Source organism: Aethina tumida, chromosome 8 (genome assembly GCF_024364675.1).
Source record: "Aethina tumida isolate Nest 87 chromosome 8, icAetTumi1.1, whole genome shotgun sequence".
Taxonomy (NCBI): Eukaryota; Metazoa; Arthropoda; class Insecta; order Coleoptera; family Nitidulidae; genus Aethina; species Aethina tumida.
The window spans coordinates 5,174,133-5,183,782 of NC_065442.1; positions in this window are offsets into that span (position 1 = coordinate 5,174,133).

Below are 9,650 nucleotides of genomic sequence, written 5' to 3' on the forward strand. Positions count from 1 at the left end.
ATATTACAGTTTTAGTTTAGATGAGTGTCAAAGTGATGTATCCTTAAGTACTCATTTGATGTTTTACGTATCATTTGTATATAGTATGTATTTTTCATATTTTTGTTTTTTTCATTTTATATATAGTAAAATTTATGCGAAATATTTAATTGTTTTATTTTTAACTACTTTCAGAAAAACCTAATTTATTTGATATATATTTATTTGATATAAATATTAAATATAAAGTTTTCCGCCATTTATAAATTGTCAGATGTACAAAGAGATATCTGTAATCAGCGTTTAACATGGCAACATGGTCGTATCCCGGATTGGTTTTTTTTTTGGGACAGAGAGGAGAAGTGTAAACCCCTCTCCGGGTACCGATCCAGAGATCATGACCAAATGCTTAACATATGTGGTTGCACATATGGAGGAAATGGGCGTATATTTAACATATACGGGTGAATTAAACCAGAAGACGGGACTGACAAAGATGCCAGCCCCCTGTCAACTGGATCCGGAAGATCAAGCCCAATCTGAAGAAGGTTCAAGGACCTTCCTGGGTGAGGATTGGACTTGCAGTTTGATCCGTTGGCTTCCCACCACCACTGGCTTGTGGAGCGGTACTGCCCGATGATCCCCGGATTGGTAATATTTAGGTTTCCTATCACGAAGTATAGATATATCCACAGAACACCCAAGAAGTACCAATCTCTTACTAAAAATGGGAAACAACACTGGACGATAAATTGATTTATAGTGTTTAAATTAGTCAACAGATGTCGCCTTTATAGTTTTCTGTATTTGACATTTGACAAAATTGGCGGGAATAGTTTCAAATTTAAATTAATTGGTATATTATTGGGAATTGTGAGAAATAAAACAAGCTATGGAATTAAAACTTTTTTATTACAAATTATTTATTGTACATTATAAAAAATACATCAGTCTTCTGTATACTTCATATTATATATATCAAAAATAAATAAATAAATACAAATACAACACAATAAATTTCTTCAACAACATTAACAATCAACATAAAAATAAATAATTCGTATTAGAATTCAAATTAGACAATGAACTTTTAAAAATATTAAAATTAAGATCTCTGGACGTTGAAGGAATAGATTGACTAGAATTCAAATTGGACAATGGATTTTCAAAAACATTAAAATTAAGATCACTGGAAGTGGAAGGAATATAAGAATGAAAAAGGAACTATTTTAGGTTTAAGGCGACGAATTTTTTAGTGAAAAACATGACATGTTTTGATAGAAGGATTAATATTACAAATTGTCAAATTGAACGCCATACTAAATTTAATTTAGAATTGGAAGGTGGCTTAAAAACGATTTATTTTTAAAATTAGAATTATGAACATCACTATAATATGTATTGAAACATAATATAATATATATTGAAACACATTTTGACACAGTAACCAGACAGAGATTGAGACTGTATTTTAATAAACTACCTAATTCCCATTGATCGAACCTTCCCAATCTAGTTGGAACCTAGAATACCCACTTTTAATAATATATATAATAAGATTAACATACCTAAGAAGTGCCGAGTCTATTTTGGTTAAATCATTGGTCCGGCAGACTATTTAACCTACAAAATAATATTAATTTAATCAACAGATAAGAAAAAGTACATTAATATATAAAGCATCTTATTCAAATTTGTGGTTATTTTATTTCTAATATGATTGTAATGTAAAGTATACATCTTAAGTACTAAATTAGCTTTTTTCCATTCTCCCGGCGTCTTCGGATAGAAGCCCGCGCCATATTTAAATACTGCGTAGCTATTGGTCAAAAAATTAACGAACAAATCTAGTTAAATAGCCATTACCAATTGTCATACCAACATTATAAACAACATATCAATTTTAGAAAACGAGTGTAACTTCGGGAACATTCGGCTGTTTCCATTCGGGCCTATTCACTTGCCCCCCCATGGATATATCTATACTTCGTGTTTCCTATGTTGAAGGTATGCAATAGCAAATGTTTTGTTAACAAAGGAAATTCATAATTTTCTATTACACATATTTTACTCGTGTGTGAAAATCGAAATGATAAAAATAAATAATAATTTTCTTCAAATTATTATTTTTTAGAATATTATGAAACGTTCTGTAGTTTGTTACTAGAATTTATAAAATAATAATTATTTTTATTATTTAAGTCCCACGTTGGGCGCCACAATTTCATATTTTACATGTGATTTGTTGCGCATTCGTCAGTTTTAACAACAGTTGTAAATGATACAAATGATATATAACAATAATACGCACTACTGTAACCAAAATGAGATGAACACAAAAGGACACGACACAGAAACGTGTTGGTTCGAGTGACGTCGAAACTTGACAACTATGTCACTCAGTTTCCGCACACACCCATAGACGTCGTAACGAACACCTCCCCTCGAAAACACGGCTAACAGCTCGCTTCAGTCCCATCTTCGTGATGAAGTCATAGTGCTTCGGTCCATGCAGACCCTTGGACAAGACATCAGCTATCATCGCGCTCGTCGATACGTAGCTGAAGGAAACGGTGCCATCCTTTATCTCATCTCGTAGGAAGTGGTATCGAATGTCGATGTGTTTACTTCGGTTATGAAAAACGGGACTCTCAGAGAGTCACCGATTTCAAGCAAAAGATTTCTCAGATAAATGGCTTCTTTTGTTGCTTCTGCCATTCCCATGTATTCTGCTTCATTCGAGGATAATGCCACTGATCGTTGCTTATTCGATTTCGATTCGCTACAATTATCTTTGAATTCTTATTTTTTTAAGATAGTCTTTATCTATTCAACATTATTTCGATCATTAACTTTTATCTTGTTTAGGAGAAATTAAATTATAATAAGAAAATTAAATTCAATTAAATTAGAAAAAAAATTGAATTCTTAAGTTTATTCTTTTATCCTTAAAAACAACAATAAGAAAAATATAACGCCGTATTAGGGAACTAATTCATCGAGTAAGCGGGATAACATCTGCAACATTCGTCAAAATAAATTCGACGGCGTCGAAGAAGAAGAGGGGTGATGCCCGAGATCAAAAACCGCCCGTAGTTTTCTTTTGTTGAATGAGCGAAATCAGCATGCCATGCATATTTTACAAGTATAATTCAGTTTATAGCCTACGTTCGTATTCATTCTCACAATAATTTTAAATATTTGAGGCCGCGCCTCGGCAACCGTGCTCACTTATTTATTTACTATCACATAGTAAGATTTAGGTGGCTGTGAGTGGGCTTTAAAACTACAGGGTACGTGAGTGAAATTTTAAATGGTTTTCTGCAACGCGAAAGTAATTATACAAGATTAAATAAGTTTGCTATTTGCTCATTTATTAAATGGACTTTTATAGAAGTTCCGAAACGAGAAATTAAGTAATGTTTTTACGTCAGAGGACACATTAATTAAAATGGATCATTTTGAGTTTTTTTTTATTGGAACAAAGAGGGGGAAATCTACAAGACGTAGTGCCGGACTTTACCGACTAAAAACCCCTCTCCGAGCACCGATCCGAAGATCATGGCCTAAGAGTAGTTAACCATAAAGGTTTAGGAAAATAGAAAGAAGGAAAAATAAAGAGGTACGTAACAATCACTACATAGCAAAGAAAAGATGCCCCAAAGAGACGCAGAGGTCTAGACAGCCAAGAGACAAGGTCTCTTGTATCTGTCGGATTCACAGGGTTGGATATCATGCAGGGACCTAATGAGCCAAGGGGCGGCGGTGCCCCATATAGGAAGAGCATAGGTGAAGAGAGAGTGGACTGTCGCGTTAAAAACACGCAGCTTAACTGAAGAGGAAAGACGTTTAGAAAGGAAGAAAGATTTCAAAGCAACAAAGGATGCTGGAGCTTTCCCCTTTACCAAAGCGACCTGGCGAGAGAAACTGAGTTTCTTGTCAAGTATGACACCCAGGCACTTGGCGCTGGGACTCCACTCAACTTGGTGATCATTGATATGGAATTTAGATGGCAACCTTCGTCGATTTGAGAAGAAGATAGCTTCGGATTTAGAAGGATTGATCTCCAATCTCCATCGAGAGTACCAACAGAGAAGTTTAGGCAGGAAGTTCCTAATTAAGGCAACGTCATCGACATACATTGCCATAGTAACTCTAGGACAAGATGGTATGTGGCTACAATAGAGACTGAAGAGAGTAGGAGATAGTTTGGAGCCTTGCGGGACACCAGCGGTAATAGTTCTCGAAGAAGAGAACTCGCTTCCAACCCTGTAACGAAAGGAGCGGTTGGAAAGGAAAGAGCGGATAGTGCCGATCAGATAAGAAGGAAAGTTTAGCAAAGTCAGTTTGTGTATTAGACCAGCGTGCCAGACCCTGTCAAACGCCTGCTTAACATCACGGAGCAACATGGTACCATGCTGCCCCTTGTTACGCCTTCCAGCCATGTCTTCGGTCACTCGCAAAAGCTGATGACCAGTACCATGGCCTCGACGAAATCCAAACTGAGCGTTTGGCAGGATGTGCTGGTCAGCCATAAATTCCTCAAGCCGAGTCCGAATAACCTGCTCCGCCACCTTGCTTAGCGAAGGGAGGAGGCTAATGGGACGATAACTACTAGCAAGGTGGGCAGGTTTGTTGGGTTTTAAAATGGACAAGTAGTGGAGACGGAGCATCGCATTTATAATGTTAGTAAGCATTGCCACCTGAATGGTAGCAAGCTTCCTATGGGCCACGTTGGGGATGGTGTCTGGGCCTGGACTTTTCCGGTTATTGAGGGCTTTAAGGATACCACTGACTTCGCTGGGAGAAGTAGGAAGAATGTCACTATCAGGTTTTGGAAAAGTCATAGAGTCTACCCGACGGCTGATGGAGTTGTGCTCTACAACAAACCCAGGAAGACCGGCCTCTGCTATGAACTCCTGGAACGAGGAGCTCCGGAGTTCAAGCAGGCAGACCCGGACCTCACGGCTCAGGGCGTTGTACCGGATCTTGATGAAGGGATCCCGAGTAAGCTGCCAAAGTTTCCTGCTACGGTTTTTCTTCCTGATGAGGGTGACAACCTCGCCAGGAAGACTATGCTGCTTGCAGATGTTAGGGCAAGCATGCGTCGACCGTTCTAAGGCTGTCAGGATGTCATTTGACAGCCTATCCACTTCACCGATTATATATCCCTTTCAGATTTCAAAATCCTGCACCGCAAATCGGTGGTTTCCATTAAATAACGGAATTGCAGCCAGTTGGTTTTCCTCTTGCGAGGCTCCAACTGGCAACAATTCTCGTTAAGGGCCAGGGAGATCGGGTTGTGGTCCGAAGACAACACCCGGTGGTTAAGGAACTCCGGCACCTCTGCAATGTTTTTGCAGAGGAAAATGGAAATGATATCAGGTCGGCATTAGGGACTATCAGGGAAGTGGTTTGGCGTCTCGGTGGTTTCCCCCGAGAACCGGTAGTCCAGTGACGCCCGCAGAAGGAAACCGCCGTTGGTGTTAGATTTTACACAACCCCACCCTGTGTGCTTACTGTTGAAGTCCCCAGCAATGACTGTACGACAGTTGGGATGCAGGATGGACGGGAGATTGAGTCGGGAAACTCTCTCAGTCGGTCGAACATAAGCCGAGACAATCCTAAGCGGACCACTCTCTGGGGCGAGTTCGACGCCAATCGACTCGCCCAGAAAGAGGGACGTATCGATCCTCTGGTGCCTGATGGAGTTCCGAATCAGAATGCCAACCCCTCCACCTGCTCCAGGAAAACGATCAGCCCGGAGGATAGAGTATCCTGGGTTAAAAAATCCCATGTCCGGTTTTAGGAATGTCTCCTGCAGACAAACGACATCGGCTTAAGAGTCTCTCAAAAACTCAGTGATCTCCAGGGAGTGATGTCTCACTCCCCTAGCATTCCAGCTGACGACCTTACAAGTCATCACTTTATTGGGACACAGCAGAAGCGGCCAGCAGGGGAGGTGCCTTTGCTAGCTGGGAGATATTGCTAGAAAATTGCTCCTGCATGCTAGCAAGGATGGCCAACACCTGATCCAGGGGAGATGTTGATTGGGGTTGCGCCTGGATCAGGGGCTGGCTTACAATGGGGGCGGCCGAGGGGGAGGACCTTGCCACATTGGCGGCCACAGCCGCGAACGATTTTCCAGGCTCAACAGAGCATGGCTTCACAGCTTTAGAGGGGGGATATGATGGTCTAGGAGGGGATGGACCCTCTGTCATGGGTTTAGGCCTTGGGGCCTTAGGGCAGCCCCTGTATTTGCCGCTGTGATCGCCACCACAGTTAGCACATCTGGGCTTTGCATTCCCGTTGTTTTTCCTTTTACATTCGGCTGATGGGTGGGGTCCCGCACAAATAGAGCATGCCCATTTGGCGTTGCAATAGTTAGACGTGTGCCATATTTTAGACATCGTCCACATTGGGGCGTAGCCGTTGTCTTTCTTTTCGACTCTACAGAGACCCGCAACCCTGCGAGTGAGCTGATCTTGAATATTTCATTGAATGTGCCAACTCTGCTGAGGTGGACGGTCACCAGCGGCCAGAGGTTTTCCCCCTTTCTCATCCGGTAAACGGCAGTAACCGGGAATCCCAGCTCCACCAGCTCCGTGAACACCATTGGCTCAGTGACCGCCTGGTTCACTCCACGGATGACTACCACCAGCTGCCTGTCCACAGGCAGCTGATGGGTGTGGTAGGTGATACTACTCTTCTCGAGTATTCGGGTGGCCCTGCGACGGTCCATGACCCCTTCGGGGTACACGCGGACCCCCGACGACGTATTTTTTGCAGTTCTCAGCCTCACGCCCTCGGCTTGAATTTGTTTCGCAGTTCCGGCCACACCGAGTTGTCCCGGATGTGGATCGGAACTGCTTTTGTATTTTGTTCCGCAGGCTCGGCGGTGGAAGGAGAACGGGACTGGACGGGGCCTGGCGACCCACCCTCGCTGCCGGAGGATGATAGGCAGCGCGCCTTACGCTTAACTGCGGGCACCACCGAGGGAACCACTGTACTAGTGTTGACACATGGGGGCGAATCATGTGACAGTCTGGACCCTGGGGGGAGGGCTCTGGTAATAAAGAAGAACTTAACGGGTTTCCACCGGTGGCCACAGAATCTAAGCGACGCTGAAGACTTTCGATGAACGCCGCCTGTACTTTCAGCGCATCCTCCAACTCACGGATGCGGCCCTTGAGTTGGGACCTTTTAGTGGGCCGGGCAGGCAGTTCCGGCGAGGAGCCATGCGTAGTGGAGTCCTTGGCTGGCGAACTCCCTCCCACTTTGCGTGAACGTTTATTGGCTCTAGTTTTCATAGCCCTATACTAATACACAGACTCTACAACTTGAATAAGTTTGTAGAACTTTTTGCACTGGCCCGGCGAAAGGCGCACAAAAGAATCGAAATGACATTCAAATTCATTCCCCGAACCTCCCAAGTCTTCCATATCCGCATATCGCCTTAATCGCGTTTGAAGTGGAATAAGAAGGGGCCTCCCCCAGGCGGCGGCGGATCTCGACCTCTTGCGGTGGCCTGCGCTATCCTACCTATACGGCACAATAAAAACTAAACTGAAGCTGTTATTTCGTGGAGGAATTCCGGAGATTTAAGTTACGAATTAAATCCGGGCCTGTTTTAGGTGGCCCGTCTGGTTCCGTGCCAAAAATTTATGACCATGTGGGAAAGTTCAAATTGAATTCGTCACGATAATTCATTTGCTTGGGGGCTGTTCAAAGTTTATGCCGGATGACTTATTGTTCAAGTTCCTTAGTACTTTGGCACTAAAGACGGGGAATTTATATGTGTTGTCCAATGCCGTTATACCATTGGTATAGCTGCGAAGTCGGCTGTTTTGCTATTTTGGTGTTGGAACATACTTTGGCACCAACTAATTATATCTCTGGATATTTACATTACTTAATCAATATTTTCCAATTACTATAAATTTGAAATTAATCGTTTTATTCTCAAATTTGACTTAAACTTCAATTTACTTTGCAAAACCAATTTCACAAATATTAACAATTAAAACAACAACAGACCAGTAAATGATACTAAAAATTAGAATAAAATATGTAACACACATATCTTGTTTACCCTTCTTAACAAATAAATTTTAATTTTTGACTCTTTTCAAATCTTTAAATTAAAACAATCGACTTCAAAATTACGTGAATATTTTACACAAACTTTATACCATCTAATTTTACGTAACCACAATTAACATCAAATTATGTGTTAAATTTACAATTGTACAAGCATAACATCAAACTATGTCTCAATTTTTATTTTTAGGGTAACATCCGACACCAAATTATGTGTCAACATTTATAATTTACTTTTAGGAGGAATACTTGACAACAAGTTATGTCTTAGTTTGTATTTTAAAGAGACATACATGACACCAATTTATGTGTCAAGTTTTATTGTTTACTTTTAGGAGACACCAATTTATGTAACGGGTTACCGATGATAATTCAATCGGTATAACCAAAGTCTTTTTGAAAGACTCGTTACAACAGGTTAAAGGGAGTGATTTAATTTTTACATAAAATATTGATGAGGCTAGACTATACAATTCTTACTCTATAATTAATTTCAATATTACTAACCTTTGTTTTTGTTGAATAGATTTTCTTCAACTAAGGTGATGTATTACATTCAATACTCACACCTTTCACCAAACCGAAATATTAGATAATTTCTACTCACTGTTTTACAGTTCTTAAATTTATAGTCCGAAATTAATTAAAACTCAATTTTAAACAACCTAACTATATTAACAAAATAAATATAAGAAGAACAAAAACTAAACGGATATAGATATAAAAATTGAATGATTTAAATTTACTCAAATACTTGGCAAAATGGTTGAACTTAACGAATATTAAAACCAATGATTTGACAAATAGTAAGTAAAAATGACTAAAAGTATTTCGATCTTGACACTTGAAAACTTTCGGGTAAAATTTTCCGAAATAAATAAATAGGTTAGGTTGTTGAACCCGACATATCTAACAGACATATCTAACCCAGCATTTCTAATGGAAATTTTTGTGTATACAGACTTAAACTATAAATAAAATAAAAATAAATTTTATGCGGCAAAAAGAGGGGAAAGAAAAAAACTCTTATATTAATTTTTTATATTAAATTATCACTAGGAGACCCAGACTAGTAAACATACTTTTCAAGCCCGTTGTATAAAACCTATTGTATTTTTAAATGTCTTATAGAGAATTTAAACATCAACGTTGGGGGCATCATCTTGTCGCTCTCGCGAAAAACAGGAAAAAGTAAAGCTACTTTTTGTATTTAAAGAAAAAAGAATGTTTTAAATATTTTAATTGCCTAATTTGTTGGTTTAATTTTAATTATCAATATATATTTTCATCCTTTGTACTTCCCAAATGTAAAAATTATATTTATATTTCTTATAAAAAACTTCAGTCAAAAATGATGTTTATGACACTTTCGAAGCATTTAACAGTGCAGCACAGCCTGTCTTTTAACCAAAAATATATTATTTCAAGATTTAAATCACGAAAAATTGATAATTTGCATTTTTACAGTGCGAGAGCTAATATCTAATCATTGGTGCTATGATATTGCAAGTCTTGCAAATAAGTTTTTGAAAGAAAACAAAAACGAAAAGCCAAAATTTTGGATATTTTAA